Source organism: Chiloscyllium punctatum, chromosome 15, assembly GCF_047496795.1.
Source record: "Chiloscyllium punctatum isolate Juve2018m chromosome 15, sChiPun1.3, whole genome shotgun sequence".
Taxonomy (NCBI): domain Eukaryota; kingdom Metazoa; phylum Chordata; class Chondrichthyes; order Orectolobiformes; family Hemiscylliidae; genus Chiloscyllium; species Chiloscyllium punctatum.
Genome location: NC_092753.1, coordinates 71,706,977 through 71,732,600, shown reverse-complemented (window position 1 = coordinate 71,732,600; position 25,624 = coordinate 71,706,977). Strand labels below are relative to the sequence as shown.

Genomic DNA, 25,624 nt, shown 5'->3' with positions numbered 1-25,624 from the left:
TTATCCTGGTCTCAACACCATTTTCCTGCCTGCTCCCCAAAGCCCTTTATCCTGCTTTTCACCAGGAACATGTCTTGGATCTGTTGAATGATTCTGCCTCCACTACACTTTGTGGCAGTGAGTTTCACAGATTCACAACCCTCTGAAAAGAGTAGTTTCTTCTACTTTCTGAGATATATGCACAAAGATGCCCAGATCCCACTGCACTGACACACTTTGAATCTGCTTCCCATTTAAATAATAATTTGCCCTTTGTTTTTCTGGCCAAAATGGACAACCTTGCACTGATCTGTGTTAAACTCCACCTGTCAGATACTGGCCCATTCCCATAGTTTATCAATATCCATCTGTAAATACTTTACCTTCTCATCATTGCCTGCATTCCCACCTACTTTGGTATCATTTGCAAATTTTGCTATGCTACACACTGTCCTGCTTGCAGATCATTAATATAGATTGTAAATAGTTGAGGTCTGAGAACTGAACCCTGTGATACCCCATTAGTCATAATTTGCCATTTATCCCAACCTTCTGCTTTCTCTCAGTCAGCCAATCTTCTGTCCAAGCCAAATTTTACCCTTAACACCCTGGGATCTAACCTTCTCAATCAGTCTTCTTATGTGGTGCCTTATCAAATGCCTTCTGGAAGTCTAGATATACCACATCCACTGGATCCCCATCATCTATCTTGCTGATTGTATCCTCAAAGAACTCTAGCAAGTTTGTCAAGTATGACTTGCCCTTTATGAAACCATGTTGACACTGGTGAATTGAGTTTTGTTTTTCCAAAAAGTCTGTTATCTCCTCCTTTGTGATTGACCCACTTTTGGTCTACCTCCTTTTTTGAATAAGGGTGTCACATTAGCGTGTTTTCAAACCATTGGTATCATCAACGCCACACTCACAGGAATCCGATTCACTAGAGAGGAAGAAAAGGACAACCAACTCCCATTCCTAGGTGTGATGGTACAGAGAACACCGAACGGAGAATTCACCACAAAGGTATACAGGAAAGCCACACACACAGACCAAGTCCTAAACTACGAAAGCAACCACCCCAACACACACAAAAGAAGTTGCATCAAGACGCTATTCAAAAGGGCCACAACACACTGCAGTACACCAGAACTGCAAAAAGAGGAAGAAGAACACCTATACAATGTATTCACCAAAAACGGATACCCGTGCAATTTCATCAACAGATGCTTAAGGGAAAGACAACGGAATGAGGACATGTCGCAACCCAAAGGACTAGCCACACTACCATACATCAAGAGCATTTCCGAACTGACAGCCAGCCTACTGCGACCACTAGGACTCATAACAGCACACAAACCAACAACCACGCTCAGACAACAACTCACTAGAACGAAGGACCCAATACCCAGCATGAGCAAAACCAATGTAGTGTACAAAATCCCATGCAAGGACTGCACAAAACACTACATCGGACAAACAGGAAGACAGCTAACGATCCGCATCCATGAATACCAACTAGCCACGAAACGACCCGACCAGCTTAGTAGCCACACACGCAGATGACAAGCAACATGAATTCGACTGGGACAACACTACTATTATAGGACAAGCCAAACAGAGAACAGCCAGGGAATTCCTAGAGGCATGGCACTCATCCACAGATTCAATCAATAAGCACATCAACCTGGACCCAATATACCAACCACTGCAGCGGACAGCTGGAACTGACAACCGGAAGCAGCAGATTCAAACCACTATAAATGCCGGAGGAAAGATCACAGAAGCGCTTCACAGGAGGCTCCCAAGCACTGAGGATGTCACCTAGACAGGGGACGAAACGTCTGCAACACAAGTTCCCAGCTCGGCGAACAGAACCACAACAACGAGCACCCGAGCTACAAATCTTCTCACAAACTTTGACCATTGGTATCTTTTCCAGAATCCAGAGAATTTGGGAAAATCATAACCAGTGCATTCACTATCTCTACTGCCACGTCTTTAACACCCTTGGGTGCAGACCATTAGGCCCTACGGACTTATCTGCCTTTAATCCCATCAATTTACTTAATACCTTCTCCCTAGTTATAGTAATTTCACCAAGTAACTCTGTAGTAACTGTAGTTTTTGGGAAGAAATTATCATCTTCACTATGAAAACAGAGACAAAATATTGGTTTAGTGCCTCTGTCATTTGTGAGTTTCTCTCATTATTACCTCACCCTAGAGGGTCAACATTTGCTTTCACTTTTTTTTCTTTTTATATACTTATAGAAGTTTTTCTTTTCAGTGCTTATGCTTTCTGGTAGTTTTCTTTCATAGTTCATCTTAGCTCTTTTGATTTCATTGTTAACATTTGCTGACATTTAAAGTTCTCTCAATCTTCTAGAGTGCCCTCCAGTTCTGGGCACCCGACACCCTAGGGAAAAGACCTTGTCTATTTACCTTGTCCATGCCCCTCATGATTTTACAATATGATATGCCCTAATTTTTGCCTTTGTGTTATCCTTGACTTCCTTGATAAGCCATGGATGATTTTTCACCTTTTAATCATTCCTCTTCCTCTCAGGAATATGCTTTAATAGAGAGGTATTTAGTATCTTAAAATCATAGTCATAGAGGTGTACAGCATAGAAGCAGGCCCTTCAATTCAACTCGTCCATGCCAACCAGATATCCTAAATTAATCTTGTCCCATTTGCCAGTACTTGGCCCATATCACTCTAAACCCTTCCTATTCATGTATCCATCCAGATGTCTTTTAAATGTTGTTATTGTACCAGCCTCCACCACTTCCTCTAGCAGCTCATTCCATACACACACCACCCTTTGTGTGAAGAAGTTGCCCCTTAGGTCCATTTTGAATCTTTCCCCTCTCAGCCTAAACCTATGCCCTCCAGTTCTGGGCACCCCACACCCTAGGGAAAAGACCTTGTCTATTTACCCTGTCCATGCCCCTCATGATTTTATACACTGCTATGAGGTCACTCTTTAGCCCCTGATTCTCCAGGGAAAATAGCCCCAGCTAATTCAGCCTCTCTCTACTGTATATCTCAAACCCTCCAACCTTGGCAACATCCTTGTAAGTCTTTTCTGAACCCTTTCAAGTTTCACAACATCCTTCCTGTGGGAAGGTGACCAGAATTGCACACACTATTCCAAAAGTGGCCGAACCAATGTCCTGTGTAGCTGCAACGTGACCTCCCAACTCCTATATTCAATGCTCTGACCAATGAAGATAAGCGTACCAAATGCTTTCTTCAAAATCCTATCTAGCTGTGATTTCGCTTTTAAGGAACTATGAACCTCCATTCCAAGTTCTCTTTGTTCAGCAACACCAGGACCTTACCATTAAGTATATAAATCCTTCTCTGTTTTGCACCTTGCATTTATTTAAATTAAACTCCACCTGCCACTCATTGGCCCATCTGATCAAGATTCTGTTGTACTCTGAGGTTAAATTCTTTGCTATCCACTACACCTCCAATTTTGGTGTCATCTGCAAACTTACTGACTATACCTCCTACGTTCATATCCAAGTCATTTACATAAATGACGAAAAGTAGTGGGCCCAGCACTGATCTTTGTGACACACCACTGGTCACAGGCCTCCAGTCTGAAAGGCAAACCCGCCACCATCATCCCCCAAACCAGTTCTGTATCCAAATGGCTAGTTTTCCCTGTATTCTTTGCAATCTAATGTTGCTAACCAGTTTACCAAGAGGAACCTTGTCAAACACCTTACTGAAGTCCATATAGATTACGTCCACCGCTCTGCCCTCATCAATCTTCTTCGTTACTTCCTCAAAAAACTTCCATTGTTCTTAAACTATCCTACCCTTTTGTAGATTTGTCCAATCCACTTGGACCAACTCCTTCCTCAGGCCTGTATAAATACCTTTGTCTACCATTAAAACTCTTGTGTGCAACTCTGTCTTCAATCAGAAAGACCCTGTCTTTCAATCTGCATTTGAACCTCTGGCATGTTGTGGTCACTCCTCCCAAGAGGATCCTTGAGTAAAAGACCATTAAACAATTCTTCCTTGTTATATAAGGCCATTCTAAAGTAGCCAGGTCTCTGATTGGCTCTATGACATGATACTCTATGAAACAGTCCCTTGTACACTCTAGGAATGTTTCTTCAAGGCTATCCTTTGTAAATTGATTAATCCAGTCATAATGCATGTTCAAATCATCCATTACTAGCATTGTGCCCTTCTCACAAGCCCTCAGTATTTCTTGGTTTATACTATGCCCTCACTCAGAAGTACTGTTCACGGGCTTGTAAATTACACCTAACAAATGGTTTCTTTTTATTTATATCAACGTTTGGTCCCTAGTGCCAATATTGATTCTTAATATAGTCTTGAAGTCTTCCTTAACAAATAAAGCAACTCCACCTTCTGCTCCTTCTTATCTATCATTTTGGAATATCAAGTACCCTTGGACATTTAACTTCCAGTCCAGATTTCCTATGACTATGTTTCAATAATCCCCACTAGGCCGTACCCATTTATTTGTGCCATCAGCTCATTAACTTTATTCGGTTCTCAAAATTTGTCTTGCTCTTTTAATATTTTCTTGTGCACCATGTTTTCCACGCTCTCTATATTTACTTATTTATCACTGGTAACACTGAGCCTCAGTGCTATCATTTACTCAACTCCTATTTTGAGTCTGAGCATCCCAGCAGAGAAAGAATGGCCTATTCTGGTAAGATGGTCTTGTTACATTAGTGGGACACTTAATATTCTCAGTAATGTTATGAAAAATAAACTGCTGGGGTTGTCAATCTTAATGGTTATCTGGTAGCTCCTGTAAGTTTACATATACGACCATAAGACAATAATACAAAAAATAGGAACAACAGTGGGTAATTCAGGCCCTCAAGCTTGCTGCACTATTCAGCAAGATTAATGTTGTTATAATTGTAGCCTTAACTCCAGTTTGCTGACTGAACATTATAACATTTGGCTCCCTTATCAATCAAAAATATGTCTAAATCAGCCTTTAATTAGTCAATAATCCAGCTTCTCTGCTCTCTAGTGAAGAGGATGCAAAGACTAACTTTCTGTTGAGAGACAAAATTCCTTTTCCTCTCTATCTTTAATGAGAACTCTCTTATTTTAAACTGTTTCCCCTAGTTCTAGATTCCTCTGCTTGATAAACATCCTCGCAGCATCAATGGGTAGTGATGGTAGAGGCTCCAACTTCTTTTTCATTATATGATTGACCTGATATCTCTTATGCACTTAACAACAGGTATTGGCGTTTGTTGAAAGAATTTACAAATTGTTCACTTATCAACTTATCATCATAGGCCATCAGGTCCTGGGGTGAGACTCGAACCTGGAGCAGGGATGCTACCAACTAACCTATGTGTTGATTGGCTGGGACACAAAGAATAGATTCCTTGCTCCTCTTCGCAATAGAGTCCATTCTGCACACCTGAGAGGGATGATGGAGCTTAGGTTCAAGTCCCACTTGCTCCAGAGATATGTAATAACATCTCTGAATAGATTGATTAGGAAAATAGGTTGAACGAAAACAAACATTAACATGTTATCTGAAGGATTGTTGTGGTGCAATGGTGGTACCCTACCTTTGAGTGAGGGAGCCTGGGTTCAAGTCCTATCTGTTCAGGGGTGGATTCTGGATTAGTGGTGCTGGAAGAGCACAGCAGTTCAGGCAGCATCCAAGTAGCTTCAAAATCGACGTTTCGGGCAAAAGCCCCTGCAGTAACATCTCTGCAAAGGTTGCTTAGAAAATATATAATCTTCTACATCAAAGTGTTAACCTTGATTTTTACCCTCAAACTCTGGTGTGGATTTTGAACCCACAACCTGCAACTTTGGGAGCCAGAAAGTTTGGCAGCTGAACTACACTTGCAGGTGGTAGATAAGAAAAGCAACACCAAAGGTGTGCTGGAATACGAACACACTGTGACAAGTACTTGTGCGATGTGATATGTCTCCTCAGGAATAAAGGGAAAAGAGAATAGTGGTGGAGTACTTCTCTACTTTCTGAATGGCATAAACTGAGAAGATGCTGGGTGAGGTCATAACAGTGGATTTCGCTACAATGAACTAATCTGGTGACATTTACTGGCAAGACACATAATTAATGATAAGCAACTTGAATGAGTCTTCCAATAAAGCTTTAGCTTTGGAAGGAGCAAAAAAAAATCCAGCCTATCAATTCCTAAACCACGAGGAAGATTAAGTAAGGGGTTAAAACATCCTACTTAAAATAAAAGTTTGAGTTAGGTCTGTCAAGGTTATGCCAATGATGTCATATTGGAAAGCCCAATCAGTGCAATTTTAAACTTCTCTTCAAACAGTTCAACCATATTTTTGTACTGGAAATCATTTGTGAGTGTGTTTATTCTAGACTGTCTAAACATCTCACAGTACTGGGAACTAAGTATGACTGACTTAATAGTGACGTCAAGGAGAGTAGAACAGAAGGGTGGATAACTTCATTTAGTCAAGATTGATCGTTCATATCAAGAAACTTATGGAAAAAGTACTTTTATAAATTAGTCTAAAATTATCAAGTTGGATTCTCAGCACTCATGTTACTGTTTTACATTTATAAGTGGATCATTACTTAAGACAATGAAAGTTAGTAACCCGAGGAATGGCCTTGATGGCAAGCCACAGCTTCCTTTTTAGCTGGTTCTGAAGTACAAGTACTGATTTCATGCCAAATACCATTCAGTCCTTAAAGAACATCAACTTTTTTCCCGTGAGCATCTAAAGTTGCTTGTGGCACACAAAGCTTTTTAATTGTTTTTTTCTTTTCAAGAATGGACGACGTAAGGAAGAAGCAGTGAATTTTGTCTTGAAAGTCATTTTTTCCCCCATTCAGTCATGGGATGTGAATATTCCTGAAAATTACAACATTTATTGTTCATCTTTAATTGTCTGTGAGAGGGTGGTTGCTTAGTTACTTTTGTAGCTAGCTTGGCTGTTTCAGAGAGCAATTAAGAATCACATATAAGCCAGAAAAACAAGCTTCTTCCCTGAAGGATATGTGAAAATCAGTTCTTACAACAACTCAATTTCTAATAGTGGCTTGTGATTCCAAATTTATTGACTTAACTGAATTTAAATCACAAACTGCCAAAGTGGGATTTACAGTCATTTCCCCAGAGTTTGTGCCTCTGGGTTACGAGGTAAGATTACCACCACCTGAATTGTTCTTAATGTGGTGTTTTTACTGCTGGGAATGCAGGATAAAGAGACTAATGCATGTCAGTTATTTGCTAAAGATATTTTGAGAAATGGTATCTTCTTAAGACTTTAGGACAATCTTCCTTCAATCCTACACTGACATATTGAAATATTGAAAATCGTGTGCACTTCCTACAAGTGCACTAATTGCCTCCTGTGAATTTTTTTAACACTGCTGACAACTCATGAAGATTTAACTTAAAGGAAACATCAAACTGAAGATGGTTCTGCTTGAAAGACTGTTGTCTCTGCTTTGGTTTCAACTTTTTATTTTGTTTGAAATCCTCTGGCTTGGACTTTGCCTGTCCTCTTTGTTGATCCCTCAATGGCCAAAGTATTTTCTACTGAAGAAACATCTTTACTGATGGGCTGTGCCTCCAGTGAAGCATGGCTGGAGTGTGTGTTAAGTTTTGTGTCTTTTATTGCAGATAGTTTTCTTTGTGTAACATCTCATGGATGAATCTTTACTGTCTCTGACCTGGAATATACTCCACTTCATTATGGCTTAGCCAAAAACTGCCAAAGAAATCTATTAGACAGGAATGAAAAAGGCAAATTTACAGCAGCCATTGTGTCCTTTTCTGAGAATCAAATATAACAGATTGTCGTGCCTGTTGTGCTAAACTTCACCTGGTGCAGATTTCTGAACATTAAAGTAAAAGTTTCTGATATGTGAAATGAAATGAAAATGCTTAAAGCTGTTAGGTCACTGCACAGAGGACTCTATAAATGTTCACAGATAAATAGCACTCATTTATCACGATATTGAGATATGAAGGCTGCCTCTGCAAACTCAGTGGATACTCAGTCAAATGAGTGATCATGATGTATGTGAGCCTTTATTTGTTTAGGGCTTGGACAAAGGTGCCCTCAAGTAGCTGCTCATTCTCCTCTTCTTACAAGCACTTGGTTTCAAGTTATCAAAAGTTTCCAGATAGTTTTCTTTGTATAACATCTCATGGATGAATCTTTACTGTCTCTGACCTGGAATATACTCCACTTCATTATGGCTTAGCCAAAAGCTGCCAAAGAAATCTATTAGACAGGAATGAAAAAGGCAAATTTACAATAGCCATTGTGTCCTTTTCCGAGAATCAAATATAACAGATTGTCGTGCCTGTTGTGCTAAACTTCACCTGGTGCAGATTTCTGAACATTAAAGTAAAAGTTTCTGATATGTGAAATGAAACGAAAATGCTTAAAGCTGTTAGGTCACTGCACAGAGGAAATTTGTAAAATACGACTGTTCTTTAATAACTTTTTTTGAGGAGAGAATGAGGGGAACAATAATTGGTAAGGGGTGTTAATAACTTTGAGGAACATGCATTCATGCCAAAAACCAGCAGTTACAGTTCCCTTTTTCAACTATATTCAGTGGATGAATGCTGCTTTTTTCCCTTGAGAAACTTTACTGGATAACAATGAGTTATACTGCTTTTCCAGTACACAAGTAAAAGATGTTTGATGCTCTGTGCCTTTCTTTCGTCTGTTTAATTTAATGTAATTTTGTAAACTCTGTACCTCAAAAATTACAAAATGGATTTCCTGCCGACATGACCTGGGACCCTATTTGTAGAACATACGACATTAGAAACCACATCATACATCTTCAGGACTAACCATCTATTACTTTCACTTAATGACAGACCAGCATCCCTCATTTGCAAAAAACGGCACCAGTTAGTCTGTGTTAGCTCATATATTTTGGATAACATTTCAATGAACTCAGAAACTTGTAAAATTCAACCATGACTTGTAGACTTCTCACCACATTACTAATGTGAAGAACTGGCAAGTTCCCTGCCTTGTGACAAGCTCTTCTCTGCCCTACCCATCTTCATGTTAGCAAACTGCATGTACACTTTCAAACACGTCCATCATTTTTTGTTTTATATTTTCTTACTGTTGTTTAGTATTATTAAACTAGCGAAGTAAAATGTGGAGTGTGAAAATTGAATTCAGATTATTTTCAACTCAGGAAAAGAATTTGATTTTTTTAATGTTGTGTGACTGGGGTTTAACCGAACACTGATGTGATCCAGTTAAAACATTGCTTTTTCTCTCCTTTCTTTTCAGTGATGGTCTTTGAAAGTTTGTATGCATGCTGCTGCACTGAAAGAGATTTGTTTCTTTCTCACACTGGCAATGCACATTTCTCTCCAGTGCCCCACAAAAATAATTTTCGTCATAGAGACAGAGAAAGCTTACATTACAGAAGGAAGTCATTCAGCTCATCATGTTTGTGCTAGATGGAAAACTTGACAACCCAAGCCCTCTTTCTGACTCTTCATCTGAGAAGCTCTGCAGGTTGTGGTTGTTCAAGTGCACAACCAAGTAATTTTTAAAGATGGCGATTTCTATCTCTACCATCCTCTCAGGTAGGAGAAAGTGAGGATTGCAGATGCTGGGAATCAGAGCTTAAAAATATGTTGCTGGAAAAGCGCAGCAGGTCAGGCAGCATCAAAGGAGAAGGAAAATCGACGTTTCGGGCATAAGCCCTCTGAAGAAGGGTTTATGCCTGAGACATTCATCCTCTCAGGTGGTGAGTTCCAGATCCTCACCATGTGGGTGAAAAGAAATTCTCCTCAATTTCCTTTTAATCCTTCTAGCATTGACTTGAAATTTGTGCCCCTTAGTATTGACCCACCAGCTAAGGGAACTAGCTTCATCCCTCTAGCCAAGCCTCTTGTAATCTTACACACTTCACCTCATGTGCACCAAAGAAAATAGTACCAGCATACCCCAGTCTTTCCTGACAGCTGAAATTCTCCTTTTTTGTCAATAAACTTATAGATTGGGAAAGAGATACACCAACCATTGTTACCCAGCGAAGTTAAGGGCAGTATCAAATTGAAAGAAAAAAACATACCTATGTGGCAAAGATAAATGGGAAATCAGAAGATTGGAAAGGTTTTAAAAGGCAACAAAAAAATTACTAAGAAGAAAAGAGAGAGGAAATAAACGATGAAGGTAAACGAGCAAGTAACATAAAAACTGACAATAAGAGTTTCTTTAAATATATGAAAAGGAGGAGAAAGGCAATAGTGAACACCTCTGAGAACAAGGCTGGGGAGCTAATTATAGGGAACCAGGAAATGCCAGAAGAGTTGAACAAGTTCTTTGCATCAGTCTTCATGGTAGATGCCACTATTAGCATTCCAAAAGTGCTAATTAAAAAAGGGCTAAAGTGGAGGTGAGGGGAGGGAAATAAGTACTAAGTAACAAGGGAAAAGTACTAAAGAAATTATTGAGGCCAAAGGCCTGGACCTGATGGCTTGCCTTCTAGGGATTTAAAGGAAGTAACTACAGAGCTCATGAAGCACTGGTAGGAATCTTGCAAAAATCCTTAGATTATGGAAAAGTCCCAGAGTTTTGGAAAACTGCCAATGTACTGTCCCTACTCAAAAAGGGAGGCAGACAAAAAAAGAGGTAAGCAATAAACTAGCTAACTTAAAATCTGTCATTCAGAAAGTGTTCGAGTCTATTATAAAATATGTAATAGCAAAGTATTCAGAAATGCTAAATATAATCAAGCAGAGGTTAGCATGGCTTCATGAAGGGGAACGCATGCCTAGAAAGTTAATTATAATTCTTTGAAGAGGTAATAAGCAGGATAGATAAAGGGGAACTGGTAGATGCAATACATTTGGATTTCCAAAAGACATTCAAGAAAGCATTGAACATAAAGCTGCCTAACAACATAAGAGCCCATAGAGTTGGAGTTAGTATATTAGCATGGATAGAGGACTGGTTAATAAAGAGAAAACAAAGTTGGGATAAAGGAAGCATTTTCAGGATAGCAACTTTAAGTAGTAGAGTGCCACAGAGATCGTTACTGGGCCACAAGATTTATAATAAATATTAATGACTGGGAGGATGAAAGTGAAAGTGCTATCACTAAGTTTGGGGATGACACAAAAATAAGTGGAAAGGCAAGTGATGAGTATGACACGAGGAGTCTACAGAGGAATGTAACCAGGTATTTGAGTGAGCAGAAACTTTGTAGATGAAGGAAACTGTGGGAAAATGTGAGGTTATGCACTTTGGCAGAAAGAGTAGAAGATCTGACTACATGGGGAAAGACTGCAGAAAGCTGTAGCACAGGTATTCAGGCTGCTGGTGCATGAATTGCAAAAACCTAGCACCCAGGTTCAGTAGCTAATAGGGAAGGCAAATGGAAAGTTGGCCTTTATTTTAAAACGAATGGAGAACAAAAATAGGGAGGTCTTGCTAAAACTAAAATTGTGAGACAACTGCTGAAATACTGTGAGCAGTTATAGCCTCTTTATTCAAGCAATGATCTGGTGTCCTTGGAAGCAGTCCAGAGAAGGTTCAGTGTATTGATTCCTGGTATGGAGGGACTTTCCTTTGAGTAAAGGTTGAGAAGTTTTGCAGCAGAGAGCTTTTTTTAGCTTTTTGCAGCAGAGAGCGGCAGGAGCTGGGCGGAAGTGAAGTCGGAGCGCAGAGCCGATTGAGAAGGTAAGTGATTGTTATTTGAGTGGAGAAGGAACCCGAGACGTTACACGTGTAGTGTCTCCCACCCTCCTTCCTCCTCTAACCTAACAATAAATGACTCAGTCGGCTGAACAGGTAAACTGCTTAGTGTTCTTGTTTTGGAGACTAAGTGTAGAGTTATGGTAGCACAGGCAGTGGAATGTTCCTCCTGCAGGATGTTTGAGGTAGGGGTGACCACCGATGCTCCTGCCGACTTCATCTGCAGGAAGTGCGGCCAGTTCAAGCTCCTCACAGACTGCGTTAGGGAACTGGAGCTGGAGTTGGATGAACTGAGGATTGTTCGAGAGGCTGAGAGGGTGATAGATAGAAGCTACAGGGACATAGTTACGCCAGAGAACAGAGGTAGCTGGGTAACAGTTAGAGGTGGGAAGGGGAGGAAGCAGGCAGTGCAGGGATCCCCTGTGGTCGTTCCCCTCAACAATAAGTATACCGCTTTGGATAATGTGGAACTTTTTCAAGGAACAGATACGATGTGTCCTTGATATGTATGTACCTGTCAGGCAGGAAAGAGATGGTCGTGTGAGGGAACCTTGGTTGACGAGGGAGGTTGAATGTCTTATAAAGAGGAAGAAGGAGGCTTACATAAGGTTGAGGAAACAAGGTTCAGACAGAGCATTGGAGGGATACAGGATAGCCAGGAGGGAGCTGAAGAAAGGGGTTAGGAGAGCTAAGAGAGGGCATGAAAAATCTTTGGCGGGTAGGATCAAGGATAACCCCAAGGCCTTTTATGCGTATGTGAGAAACATACCAGCATCTACCAGTTCCCCTTTATCTATCCTGCTTATTATAATTATCTGGACATATTCCCATGAGGGGAATATTTTTCTCTCCGAGGGTAGTGAATCTGTGGAATTATTTACAGTAGAGGGATGTAGAGACTGAATCATTAGGTATATTTAAGGCTGAGATAGACTGATTTCTCATCACTAATGGGATCAAGTGTTATCGGGTAAAATAGGAAAATGGAATTCAGGATTATCCGATCACTTCTGATTTTACGAGGGCTGGAGCGGACACAATATGCCAAATAGCCTACTTCCACTGAGATGTGGAGAGATAAGCTCCTTGGATGCTGCCTGAACTGCTGTGCTCTTCCAGCACCACTAATCCAGAATCTGGTTTCCAGCATCTGCAGTCATTGTTTTTTACTTCCACTGAGATCAGAGTCAGGTGTGCCTGAGGAATCTTCCAGGGTAAGGGAAACAACTGGATTTCCAAGGATATAAGTAAGCAGATAGCAGAGGTACAACTCTAATTCTGCTTGCGTTCACCTTCCCAATGCCAATTAAGTGCCCTTCCACTAATCCTGTAAATTAAAACAGAATCAGTGGCCACGAATTGGCAGCCCACAGAATTGAGGGCAAGTTACTGACATTCCTGGGAATTGGTTGAGTGGCAAACAACAGGGCTAATGGGTAGGTATTCAAATTGACAGAATGTGACTCATGATGGCCCACGAGGGCTTCACTATTCACATTATTTATTGACAAATTGAATAGTGTAGAAAGTCATATAACCAAATTTGCTGGTGACACAAATTTAGGTGGCATTGTAGATAGTGTAGATGTAGTATTGAATAATGAAAGGAAATTGATAGACTAAGTGAATGGGCAAACCTGTGGCAGATGGACTTCAATGTAGGTAAATATAAGGTTATATATTTTGGACTGAAAAGGGATAGACCAGAATATATTTTATATTCTATGAAGTTAAATACAATGGGTGTTCAAAGAGACTTGGAGTTTCAAATGCATCGATCTTTAAAATGCCACAGACAGGTGCAGAAACTAATCACGGTAGCTAATGTAATATCTAGAGGACTGGAGTATAAGGGCTCAGAAATTATGCTGCATCTATACAAAGCCCTGGGTATACCCTGCTTGGAATACAGTGAACAGATCTGGGGCACCACACCTTCGGAAGGATATATTGGTCTTTACAAGAATGATACCTGCACTTCAGTGGTTAAGTTATGAGGAGGGATTGTACAAATTATGCCTGTTTTCTCTATAATTTAGAAAATTAAGAGGTGATCTGATTGACATTTACAGATTATTAACAGGAAAAGACAGGGTTGGAGATTCTATAACTGGGTGGCCTAAATCTAAAAACTGGGACCAGACTGTTTGGGAGAGATGAATAAAATGGGTGATAGAGGTTTGGAACTCTTTCACAAATACAGTTGATGCTAGATAATTGCTAATTTTAAGTCTGAGGTAGATGAATCTTTCCTATATACCACAATACTGCCGCCAGTGTTCGGATTCATTCATCCACCAGTGTGTTAAATGCTTTAAACAGCTTCTTGTCACAGATGTATTGGTTTCAGTATAGCAGTTATAAATCCATGATTGATGTGGATTATATTGTTTTATTTCTATTTATGGTATTATGTGAAAGCCAAACTCAATACCATATATGTATACTTGAGAGCATTGTGATTCCTTGCACAAGTTTAAAAAGATTTCGAAAACTAATCAAGTATTTATTTAAATTGTTCTTATAAGTTAGAATAAACTGTTTCTTAATGTGGCACATTAAACTTGAGTTAACCTCATTTCTCATTTGGTGGGACATAGATTCCATAAATTAATTCCTTTTTCAGTGAACCTTTCAAAGACTCTCTTGGTTTTTTAAAGAGATTATAGTGGGTCGGTCCTGGTGAATCAGACATTCTTCTTTGGTTGCATCAGTGTTCAGCCTGTGTGATTGATGTTGTGAGGTTTGTGGGGTGACGTAGTGACTAAAGCTAAGTTTACCTGACAGTTATTTGTTCCGCCATGCTTCTCTGCTTAGCATCTAAGTGTAAGGAAGCAATGTGTTTCCTCAGGCTTCAGTTTGATGTATCTCACATACTCATTCTGATTAAAGCCAGTGTCACCCCTCTATCAGATGTTTTCCTTTCACTGAGGCTTTGCTTTAGAGCCAAGTACCACAAAGCCTATTGCATTTGCATTGTATTGCATGTGCTGCCTTTTCTGGCAAAATGGACATATTGTACCTTTATTATGATCTATTCTGTTCAAGTGTGTATCAGTTTCTGTAGATTATACTTTTCAAAAAAAAATTAATGAAGTTTTGACAGCCAGAACTTCCTGCTTTCCCTCAAGTGATTTTCTTCGGAATTTTCCAGCTGCATTAGTTGGCACAATGTAACCCTTACAATGTGCCTGTAGGAGTTTTAAGGGTTATGTAATAGAATATACCAATCGCACTGCAGTTTATGTAAGTACGTAGCTTATGGACCAACTCTTCTGATTGACTTTATTTAAGTTGAGGTTGAGGCTTGCTCCAAGTTTGACTCTTCTGCGACAGGGATTGCTGCTTTCATGATTCAAGATACATTCAAAAAGAACTTCATATACTGCCAGATATTACCCATTCTCAATGGTTCCCATTATCCTGAACTACATTCTTGGCAAAAAAATACATGTTGTGATTTGGAAACCAGACTCTCATAAATCTGAAAGATGAACAATTCCAATATAGACAATATCCATGAGATATAAACATTTTTGTCAATTTAACAAAATTTATGGATTAGAACAGCACATTAGGAAAGTAGAGTGACTTGGACCAAATTGTAAGCTCTATCTATTTCATAGAATCCCTACAGTGTGAGAGTAGACCATTCAGCCCATCGACTGGATTAGTGGTGCTGGAAGAGCACAGCAGTTCAGGCAGCATCCAAGATGCTGCCTGAACTGCTGTGCTCTTCCAGCACCACTAATCCAGTATTTGGTTTTCAGCATCTGCAGTCATTGTTTTTACCTTATTCAGCCCATCGAGTCCACACCGACTGTCGGAAGAGCACCTCATTCAGGCCTACATCATCCCTGTAACTCTTCATTTTCCATCACTAACCCACCTAGCTTGCTCATCCCTGGATGCTGTGGTCAATCTAGCATAGCCAATCCACCTAACCTGCACATCTTTTGACTGTGGGAGGAAACTGGAGCACCTGGAGGAAACCCACACACACACGGGGTCAGTGCGCAAACTCCACACAGAAAGTCACCCGAGGGTGGAATTGAACCCAGGTCCCTGATGCTGTGAGGCAACAGTGCTAACCACTGAGCCACCATTGACTCAGAATCATTTGTGAAAGATCATTGAGTGTAGTGCTGGAAAAGCACAGCAGGTCAGGCAGCATCCAAGGAGTAGGAGAATCAATGTTTCAGGCGTAAGCCCTTCATCAGGAATCAGGCTTATGCCTGATACATTGATTCTCCTCCTCCTTGGATGCTGCCTGACCTGCTGTGGTTTTCCAGCACTTCACTCTCAACACTGAGCTCCAGCATCTGCAGTCCTCAGTTTCTCCCAAGAAAGATCATTACCAAGTTATGAAAAGTCCTGTAGCCTTTTCAATGCTTACTGTGATTTTTTCTGGTGTTACATACTTTGAAATTTGTATTCCTACAATTCATCAACACTGTTTGCCCCACTACCTGCAGACCAAATATATTTTCCTGATACGGTGAACTCCCCTGTTTGTGACAATTTCTTTCTTTAAACGGACTATCTAAATGCATTGGTATAATTTATAAGCAATCGCACTTAAAACTCTAGTTGTTTTCCATAAAAGTAATGAAGATTGAATGAAAACATGATTCAGGTCAAAATGATGAAAGGCGTAGCCAACTTAAATGTAAACTGTTGATTTATCTTATACAGAACGAGAATGTATAAATGCATAACTAGAAGACTTAAATGCAAGCTTCACACACTGAGAACTGACTTTTCTGATGCCACAGAATGATGAATGTTCTGAACACTCATCAAAAAGAGTTATTGTTGTGTTGATTAACCACTTTAAATAAGCTTCTGGATGATTATGTAGTAAAGAGTAGGACTTTGGGCTACAAGTGTGAACTTAAAAGCTTGAATTTGAATAATAACCTGAAAATAATTCTTGCAACTCTGGTGGTTTCCATAGGAACAACACCTTGGATGGCAACTTTGTAAATTGAAATTTTAGGCTAATGTAGTGGAGTACATTCTGAATTACTTTCTAACATGCAGAGAAATTTTTACAAATTCTCAATTTGATATTGTATGACTATTTGTCTCCCTTGAGAAGGTAAAAATGTTGGGGAAGTGCTTGATTCGGTGGAAAAGAGCACGTTTAAAAAGATGTTTAAAAGATCAGATAACCTCTTATTTTATTTTGCTATTCCTTCTTGTGCTTTTATAAGTGATCTGGATATAAAATAATATGAGATACTTATTAAAATATTGGAAGTTTATTTGAGACATAATTGTGTCTTGAAATGTGCCATCACCACCATTGTACTCATTGCTAAAGAATGTGCATCAGAGACCAAACACATCTGTACAATTTACTAGTCACTGAGCCCTGACCTAAGGTATTCATACCTTCACTACAAGGAAACGTGATATGAAGGTGGTGAATATTTACAATAATCACCAGAGACTGACAGTCACTGATGATCATGACCTCTGGAGGTTGAATGTTTGGAAGAACAAAGAACAAAGAACCTTACAGGACAGGAAAAGGCCCTGCAGCCCTCCAAGCCTGCATTGATCCAGATCCTCTATCTAAACCTGTCGCCTATTTTCTAAAGATCTGTATCCCTTTGTTCCCTGGATCAGTCTAGATACATCTTAAATGATGCTATCGTTCCTGCTTCTACTACCTCCACTGGCAACACGTTCCAGGCCCCCACCACGCTCTGCATAAAGAAATTTCCACGTATATCTCCCCGAAACCTTTCCTCTCTCACTTTGAACTCATGAACCCCAGTAATTGAGTCCCCCCACTCTGGGAAAAAGCTTCTTGCTATCCACCCTGTCTATACCTCTCATGATTTTGTAGACCTCAAACTCTGTCTTTCTAATGAAAATAATCAGGTGGAGTGGCATTTTTGATAAGGAATAGCATTATAGCTGTACTGAGGGAGGATATTCCCAGAAATACAACCAGGGAAGTTATTTGGGTTAAACTGAGAAATAAGAAAGAGATAATCGCCTTATTGGGATTGTATTATAGACCCTCTAATAGTCAGAGGAAAATTGAGAGAGAAACAGATTTGTAAGGAGATCTCACTTATCTGTAAAAATAATAGGGTGGTTATGATAGGGGATTTTAACTTTCCAAACATAGACAGGGACTGCCATAGTGTTAAAGGTTTAGATGCAGAGGAATTTCTTAAGTGTGTACAAGACAATTTTCTGATTTAGTATGTGGATGTACCTACTAGAGAAGGTGCAAAACTTGACCCACTCTTGGGAAGTAAGGCAGGGCAGGTGACTGAGGTGTCAGTGGGGGAGCACTTTCGGGCCAGCGACCATAATTCTATTAGTTTTAAAATAGTGATGGGAAAGGATAGACCAAATCTAAAAGTTAAGGTTCTGAATTGGAAGAAGGCTAATTTTGACAGTGTTAGGCAAGAACTTTCAAAAACTAATTGGGGGCAGATGTTTGCAGGTAAAGGGACGGCTGGAAAATAGGAAGCCTTCAGAGATGAGACAACTAGAGTCCAGAGACAGTATGTTCTTGTTAGGGTGAAAGGAAACGCTGGTAGGTATAGGGAATGCTGGATGAAGAAAGAAATTGAGGGTGTGGTTAAGAAAAAGAAGGAAGCATATGTGAGGTGTAGACAGGATAGATCGAATGAATCCTTAGAGGAGTATAAATGCAGTAGGAGTATACTTAAGAGGAAAATCAGGAGGGCAAAAAGGGGACTGAGATAGCTTTGGCAAATAGAGTTGGGGAGAATCCAAAGGATTTTTACTAATGCATTAGGGACAAAAGGGTAACTAGGGAGAGAATAGAGCCCCTCAAAGATCCTTTGTGTGGAACCGCAGGAGATGGGGGAGACACTAAACAAGTATTTTACATCAGTGTTTACTGTGGAAAAGGACATGGAAGATATAGAAGTTGGGGAAATAGATGGTGACATCTTGAAAAATGTCCATATTACAGAGGAGGAAGTGCTGGATGTCTTGAAACACATAAAAGTGGATAAATCCTCAGCACCTGATCAGGTGGACCCTAGAACTCTGTGGGAAGCTAGAGAAGTGATTGTTGGGCCCCTTGCTGAGATATTTGTATTATTGTTAGTGACAGGTGAAGTGCCGGAAGACTAGAGGTTGGCTAACGTGGTGCCACTGTTTAAGAAGGGTGGTAAGGACAAGCCAGGGGACCATAGACCAGTGAGCCTGATATCGCTGGTGGGCAAGTTGTTGGAGGGAATTCTGAGGGACAGGACGTACATATATTTTGAAAGGCAAGGACTAATTAGGGATAATCAACATGGCTTTGTGTGTGGGAAATCATGTCTCACAAACTTGATTGAGTTTTTTGAAGAAATAACAAAGAGGATTGATCAAGGCAAAGTGGTAGACATAATCTGTATAGACTTCAGTAAGGCGTTTCACAAGGTTCCCCATAGGAGACTGGTTAGCAAGGTTAGATCTCATGGAATACAGGGAGAACTAGCCATTTGGATACAGAACTGGCTCAAAGGTAGAAGACAGAGGGTGGCAGTGGAGGGTTGTTTTTCGGACTGGAGGTCTGTGACCAGTGAAGTGCCACAAAGATTGGGGCTGGGCCCACTACATTTCATCATTTATATAAATGATTTGGATGTGGGCATAGGACGTATCGTTAGTAAGTTTGTAGATGACACCAAAATTGGAGGTGCAGTGGACAGCGAAGAAGATTACATCAGATTACAATGGGATTTTGATCAGATGGGCCAATGGGCTGAGGAGTGGCAGATGGAGTTTAATTTAGATAAATGTGAGGTGCTGTATTTTGGGAAAGCAAATCTTAATAGGACTTATACTCTGAACAGTAAGGTGCTAGAGAGTGTGCTGAACAAAGAGACTTTGGAGTGCAGGTTCATAGCTCCTTGAACGTGGAGTCACAGATAGATAAGATATTGAAGAAGACATTTGATATGCTTTCCTTTATTGGTCAGAGTATTGAGTACAGGAGTTGGGAGGCCATGCTTCGGCTGTACAGGACATTGGTTAGGCCACTGTTGGAATATTGTGTGTAATTCTGGTCACCTTCCAACTGGAAGAATGTTGTGAAACCTGAAAGGGTTCAGAAAAGATTTACAAGGATGTTGCCAGGGTTGGAGGATTTGAGCCACAAGGAGAGGCTGAACAGGCTGTGGCTGTTTTCCCTGGAACATCAGAGGCTGAGGGGTGACCTTATGGAGGTTTATAAAGTAATGAGGGGCATGGATAGGATAAATAGACAAAGTTTCTTCCCTGGGGTGGGTAAGTACAGAACTAGAGGGCATAGGTTTAGGGTGAGAGGGGAAAGATATAAAAGAGACCTAATGGGCAAATTTTTCATGCAGAGGGTTTTGCGTGTATGGGATGAGCTGCCAGAGGAAGTGGTGAAGGCTAGTATAATTGCAACATTTAAAAGGCATCTGGATGGGTATTTGAATAGGAAGGTTTTGGAGGGATATGGGCTGGGTGTTGGGAAGTAGAACTAAATTGGGTTGGGATATCTGGTCAGCATGGACAAGTCGAAGCAGATCGAAGGGTCTGGCTCAGTGCTGTACATCTCTATGACTATTCTACCTTTATTCATAGCTAATGCCCTCCATAGCAGGCAACATCCTGGTGAACCTCCTCTGCACGCTCTCCAAAGCATCCGCATACTTGTGGTAACCTGGCGACCAGAACTGTATGCAGTATTTCAAATGCGGCCGAACCAGAGTCCTATACAACTGCAACATGACCTGCCAACCCTTGTACTCAGTACCCCGTCCAATGAAGAAAAGCATGCCATCTGCCTTCTTGACTACTTTACTGATCTGCGTTGCCACCTTCTGGGCACAATGGACCTGACTACCTCTCTGTACATCAATTTTCACCAGGACTTTTCCATTTACTGTATAGTTTGCTCTTGAATTGGATCTTCCAAAATGCATCACTTCACATTTGGCCGGATTGAACTCCATCTGCCATTTCTCTGCCCAACTCTCCAATCTATCTATGTTCTGCTGTATTCTCTGACAGTCCCCTTCACTATCTGCTACTCCACCAATCTTGGTGTCATCTGCAAACTAGCTAATCAGGCAACCAATACCTTCCTCCAAATCATTTATATATATCACAAACAATAGTGGTCCTAGCACAGATCCCTGTGGTCACAGGACTCCTTTTTGAGAAAAATCTCCATTTTGAGAAATGAGCATTGGAAACATTGGGTAGAAATGAAAGGCTTAGCTGGGCAAGAGATAGTTAAGATAAAACAGGGGTCATCAAATCATGCACTTTCACAACCCACTCTCTTTCTGTGCAAGAAATGTGGCAGAGCTTGCCATATCAGATTGGGACTCCTGTCTCACACCTGAACCTAATACAGAGTTGACTACAACAATGCAAACATCTTTTACATGACAGAAGGCTTCCTTATATCACTTAAGAAGTGCTATGCCCGTGGAGTACAGGCCCTAAAGCTCTGACCTCTGAACTCTGGACTGTACTGGGACAAAATGCTTGACTGTGAATGGCTCAAGTAGACAACTAACTGTGGTGACGTCCCTGGACTGTGTGTAGACTGTGACTGATGGAACTGGGACAGAAGCACTTCTGACCCTCTTTGATTGGACTAAGACTCACCTGGTTTCTGACATAGCCATTTAGTTGAAAGAGCGCCCAGTATGTTTGCTACATAGGCAGCTGGCACATTCTGTAGTTGCTGGATTTATGTCTCCAAGTACTGCACAGCAAGATGACCCCCCACCCCCCCCCCCCCACCCCCTCGCTCCTGGACAGATCCCTGCTGACAAGCATAAAGGCGGCCTGTCTGTGTGTCTGCATTAAAGAACACCTCAGTGCAACAGTACTGACAGCATTTGGGTCTGGTTGAAGCTCCAGTGCACTAACAGGTATAGATGCATTAAGCAGATGGGCGCTAAAAGAATGAGTCTGAAGAGAGTAAGTGAGCAGCCCTTTGATGCAGCCTGGTCCAATCAGTGAGCTGGGTGTCTGTCCCTGTGCGCAAAGTGTTCCTGCTCCAGCCTTTCATTTCTAGTTGCTGTGCATCTTGCAATGTGAGAGTGTGTTTTCCAAGCAGCACACCACTGTATCATAGATGCCACGATGGTCGTAAGGTGTTGGCACATGCTGGTTGCAAATGTCCGGGTACAGGTAGGTCATGTGACTGATGCCCATGGATTGTGGCCTGAGGTGCAGTCTGCTCATTTACAACATGGTGGCCTTTCAGTGCAAGTGGTGAGCTGTCAGACACTTGCTCTACTTTTCATGTCGAGCTTTCTTAATGTCCAGTTTGTTTGGCACATTTGGTAAAATAGGAAGCTGAATTTTAGTGAGGTGAGTTGGGTCATCAACAAAGTGTTTAATAAACAATAATCCAGCTGAATTAGCAATTCACTATCTCGCAAGAAACTCACTTCACTACTTATGAAAAGCATAACCAATATAGTGAGATGGGCCTCGCTAGATGTTTTGTCTCATTTTCCCACATGTCACATCATTTTGGGCAGCACGGTGGCACAGTGGTTAGCACTGCTGCCTCACAGCGCCAGAGACCCGGGTTCAATTCCCGCCTCAGGCGACTGACTGTGTGGAGTTTGCATGTTCTCCCCGTGTCTGCGTGGGTTTCCTCCGGGTGCTCCGGTTTCCTCCCACAGTCCAAAAATGTGCAGGTTAGGTGAATTGGCCGTGCTAAATTGTCCGTAGTGTGAGGTGAAGGGGTAAATATAGGGGAGTGGGAATGGGTGGGTTGCACTTCGGCGGGTTGGTGTGGTCTTGTTGGGCCGAAGGGCCTGTTTCCACACTGTAAGTAATCTAATCTAATAAGTTTTGTTGCTCAGACCCCTTTAAGATTCTTCCCTAAATAACTGTGCAATGAACCCTCATTCCAAAACAAATTAACTGACAACTGTTATAATCTTTTATAGTCTATTGCTCATTATAACCTGCTATAATCAGTGATAATTATTATCACTGTTATTGTTACCATGTGGTTTTAATATTATTTAATTGTAAATTACCTGCTCATATTGTAGTCAAGGACTTTAACAAGAAAACAATGATATGAACAAATTAAAAGTATGGTATTTGCTTGAGACAGCACCTTGGTTATGATGAATATCTTCCTTGTTTTTCTTAATTGCTTTTAAATGTTCTGTAAAATAGTCACTGTGAAATTGAGTAGGAAAGTGGTGCAAATGAAGAACTTAATGTCACAGAGAGGAGCTGAGGCAAATAGTACAGATGCATTTAAGAGGAAGCTCGATAAGCATATGAGGTAATTGTGTCTGTTATTGATAGAGCTAGATGAGGAAGGATGGGAGGAGGCTCAATTGCAGTATAAATGCCGTCATGACTGATTGGCTAAATGACCAGGTTTGTGCTGTATATTCTTTGTAACATCATAATGTATGTGAATTTTTTAATACAAACTTTGCTTTTATTTGAAATATGTACACTTGAATTATTTCACTCTGAGAACCACGTGGTAAACTTCGGCAGGGTTCTTCCACGTGGCTGCCAGATATTTGGTGAATTACTGCTGTAACTCCCATCAGAACATCATGCTGGAGTCTATCTGTTTGGATGTTGGATAAATGAATAGCGGATGATAAAATCAAAAGTGCATGCTAACTATTCAATTAAATATTTCGAATTCTAATTGTTGGTGAATTACTGGCAGATTACATGTTGTGGGGCTTGAGCTCAAACTAATGATAACTCATGTTCTCAGGGTCAAAAGAACACAATTCTGAGACTTCCCTCTCAGCCAAAATGAAGCATTTGCTGCAAGACAAAGCAAAATTTCTGTCTTACAACATGTGTGTTCAATTCATGCTACAATTAAAAAGTTTTGCCAAATTTTCAGTGTTTATGGAAAGTTTTTTTAGGAAATTATTTATAATGCCAAGATGGTCTAATGCATCTATGAACTAAAATCCGATTATTTATTACATGCCAGTTCATTGCACAACATGATGGAACTTGGTGGAGTGTTACAGTCCAACAGTAATTTCAGAATAGCAACCTTTTTGTCAGATAGTGTCTGTTTATATTGTAATGTCAATGTCCAGTGGTATAATAAAAAAAGATGTAATTGGCGCTGAGATTAATTTTTTTAAAAACTGACTTGTAATTGTTTGATTGCCTTTTGCTCCACATAAAAATAAATGACTTCTTATGTGATGAAGTAAAGCTGAAATGAAAGCAAGGTCTATAATTTACCCAACTGGAAAGATCTGAGAGTATTAGTGGCGATTCAAGAATTTGAAGATTGCATGTTCTGAATCTGCCTGGCTTAGCTCAGGCTGTGTTTTGTTTTTAAAGAGCTTTTATAATGATTCTGCTTTTTACAAGCATCTTTAATTAGTTATGGCTTGATTGGCATAATAAGCTGAAAATAGTCAATGATGTAATGCTGTATCATATCGCATGAAGATGCAGCTTGTCTGGTTTAAAAATCTGCCACTTTAAAAAATGTCATGGTCCAATTAGTTCCTGCCTATATATTTTCTAGTCTTGAACTGCCAGATGCAACCAGATGATACTAAAAGTCTTTCAATATTTGGAAAGTACCATAGGGGACTGTAACTACAAGAACAATTTATTCAAGTATTTGAACTTAAGATATAAGCAGCATTGTTCCATAAAATTGAAAAATTGACAGTGTCTTATTTTTCTTCTCAATATTAACATCTTTCCACCCAACTAAAATGGGAGAAAAGTCAAGTATCAGACATATATTTCTTTCCTAATACAATGCTCAATGTTATTTCAAAATCAAACCATTTGTGGCTTATTTTCAATTAGTTTTTTTAAAGCTCAATTTTTAACATAAATACTGTTGTATTGGAAACATAGAGAATGTGAGTTGGAGTTGACCATTCATGCCTGCTCTGCCACGACTGATCATCCAACTCCATACCCAGTTCCTGCTTTCTCCCCATATTCTTTGATCACTTTAGCCTTAAAAGTCTCATCTAACTCCTTCTCGAAAACGTTCATGTTTAAACTTCAATTGCTTTCTGTGGTAGAGAATGCCACACACTGACCGCTCTCTGGGTGAAGACATTTCTCCTCACCTCAGTCCGAAATGGCCCATAAACTGTAACTGGAATCCCCAGTTCACCTGGGGCATCTTTCCTGTGTTTACACTGTCTAGTTGTGTTAGCGGTTTACAGAGTCAGAGGTCTACAGTACACAAAAAGCAATTTCAGCTCATTGAGTCTGTGCCAGTCAAAACAACCACCTAACCATTCTAATCCCATTTTCCACGGGGTCAGTTAGCTCAGTTGGGTGGACAGCTGGTTTGCGAAGCAGAGTAATGCCAGCAGCATGGGTTCAATTCCCACGCCAGCTGAGGTTATAATGAAGTGCCTTCTGAACTTTTCCCCTTGTCCGAGGCATGTTGACCCTCAGTTAAAACAACCACCACCAGTCGTCTCTCTCTCTCTAATGAGTGAGGTGCACTGTGGTCTGGTAAGACTGGTAAATTTTTACCATTTTCCAACACTTGGCCATAGCCTTGTGTGGTTCAATACCTCCTAAATGTTATGAGGGTTTCGGCCTCTAACCACCCTTACAGGCAGTGAGTTCCAGATTCCTACCACTCCTGGATGAAAAATCTTTTCCTCATGTTCCCTCTAAACCTCCTGCCTCTTATCTTAAATCTGAAAACTCTGATCATAGATCCCTTAACCAAGGGCTAAAGTTTTTCCTGTCTACCCGGTCTATGCCCCTGATAATTTTATACATCTCGATCATGCCCCCCTCTGTCTCCTCTGACCCAAGAAAAGCAACCCCAGTCTATCCAATATCTGTTCATAACAAACATTCCCCAGCCCAGGCAACACCTTGGTAAATCTCCTCTACGTCCTCTTCAGTGCAATCGCATGCCTACAATAATGTGGAT

At 40.5% G+C, this 25,624-nt stretch overlaps 2 protein-coding genes across 7 annotated transcripts in view; one reads left to right on the top strand and one right to left on the bottom strand.

Moving 5' to 3' along the window:
- The window catches only part of cmss1 (cms1 ribosomal small subunit homolog), a 367,856-nt gene that overhangs the window by 229,718 nt on the left and 112,514 nt on the right, over positions 1-25,624 (top strand). The window contains exon 1 of one of the 5 annotated variants that reach the window (XM_072585436.1): positions 7,041-7,151. The exons of 3 other annotated variants lie outside the window; for them this stretch is intronic. The gene's annotated coding sequence lies outside the window, so the exon portion shown is untranslated. Of the gene's footprint in view, positions 1-7,040; positions 7,152-23,016; positions 23,089-25,624 lie in introns of those variants that run through there. One more of the 5 variants, XM_072585435.1, reaches the window with a different exon arrangement.
- filip1l (filamin A interacting protein 1-like) overlaps positions 1-25,624 on the bottom strand; it is a 278,663-nt gene that overhangs the window by 205,060 nt on the left and 47,979 nt on the right. The gene's annotated exons all lie outside the window — the stretch shown is intronic.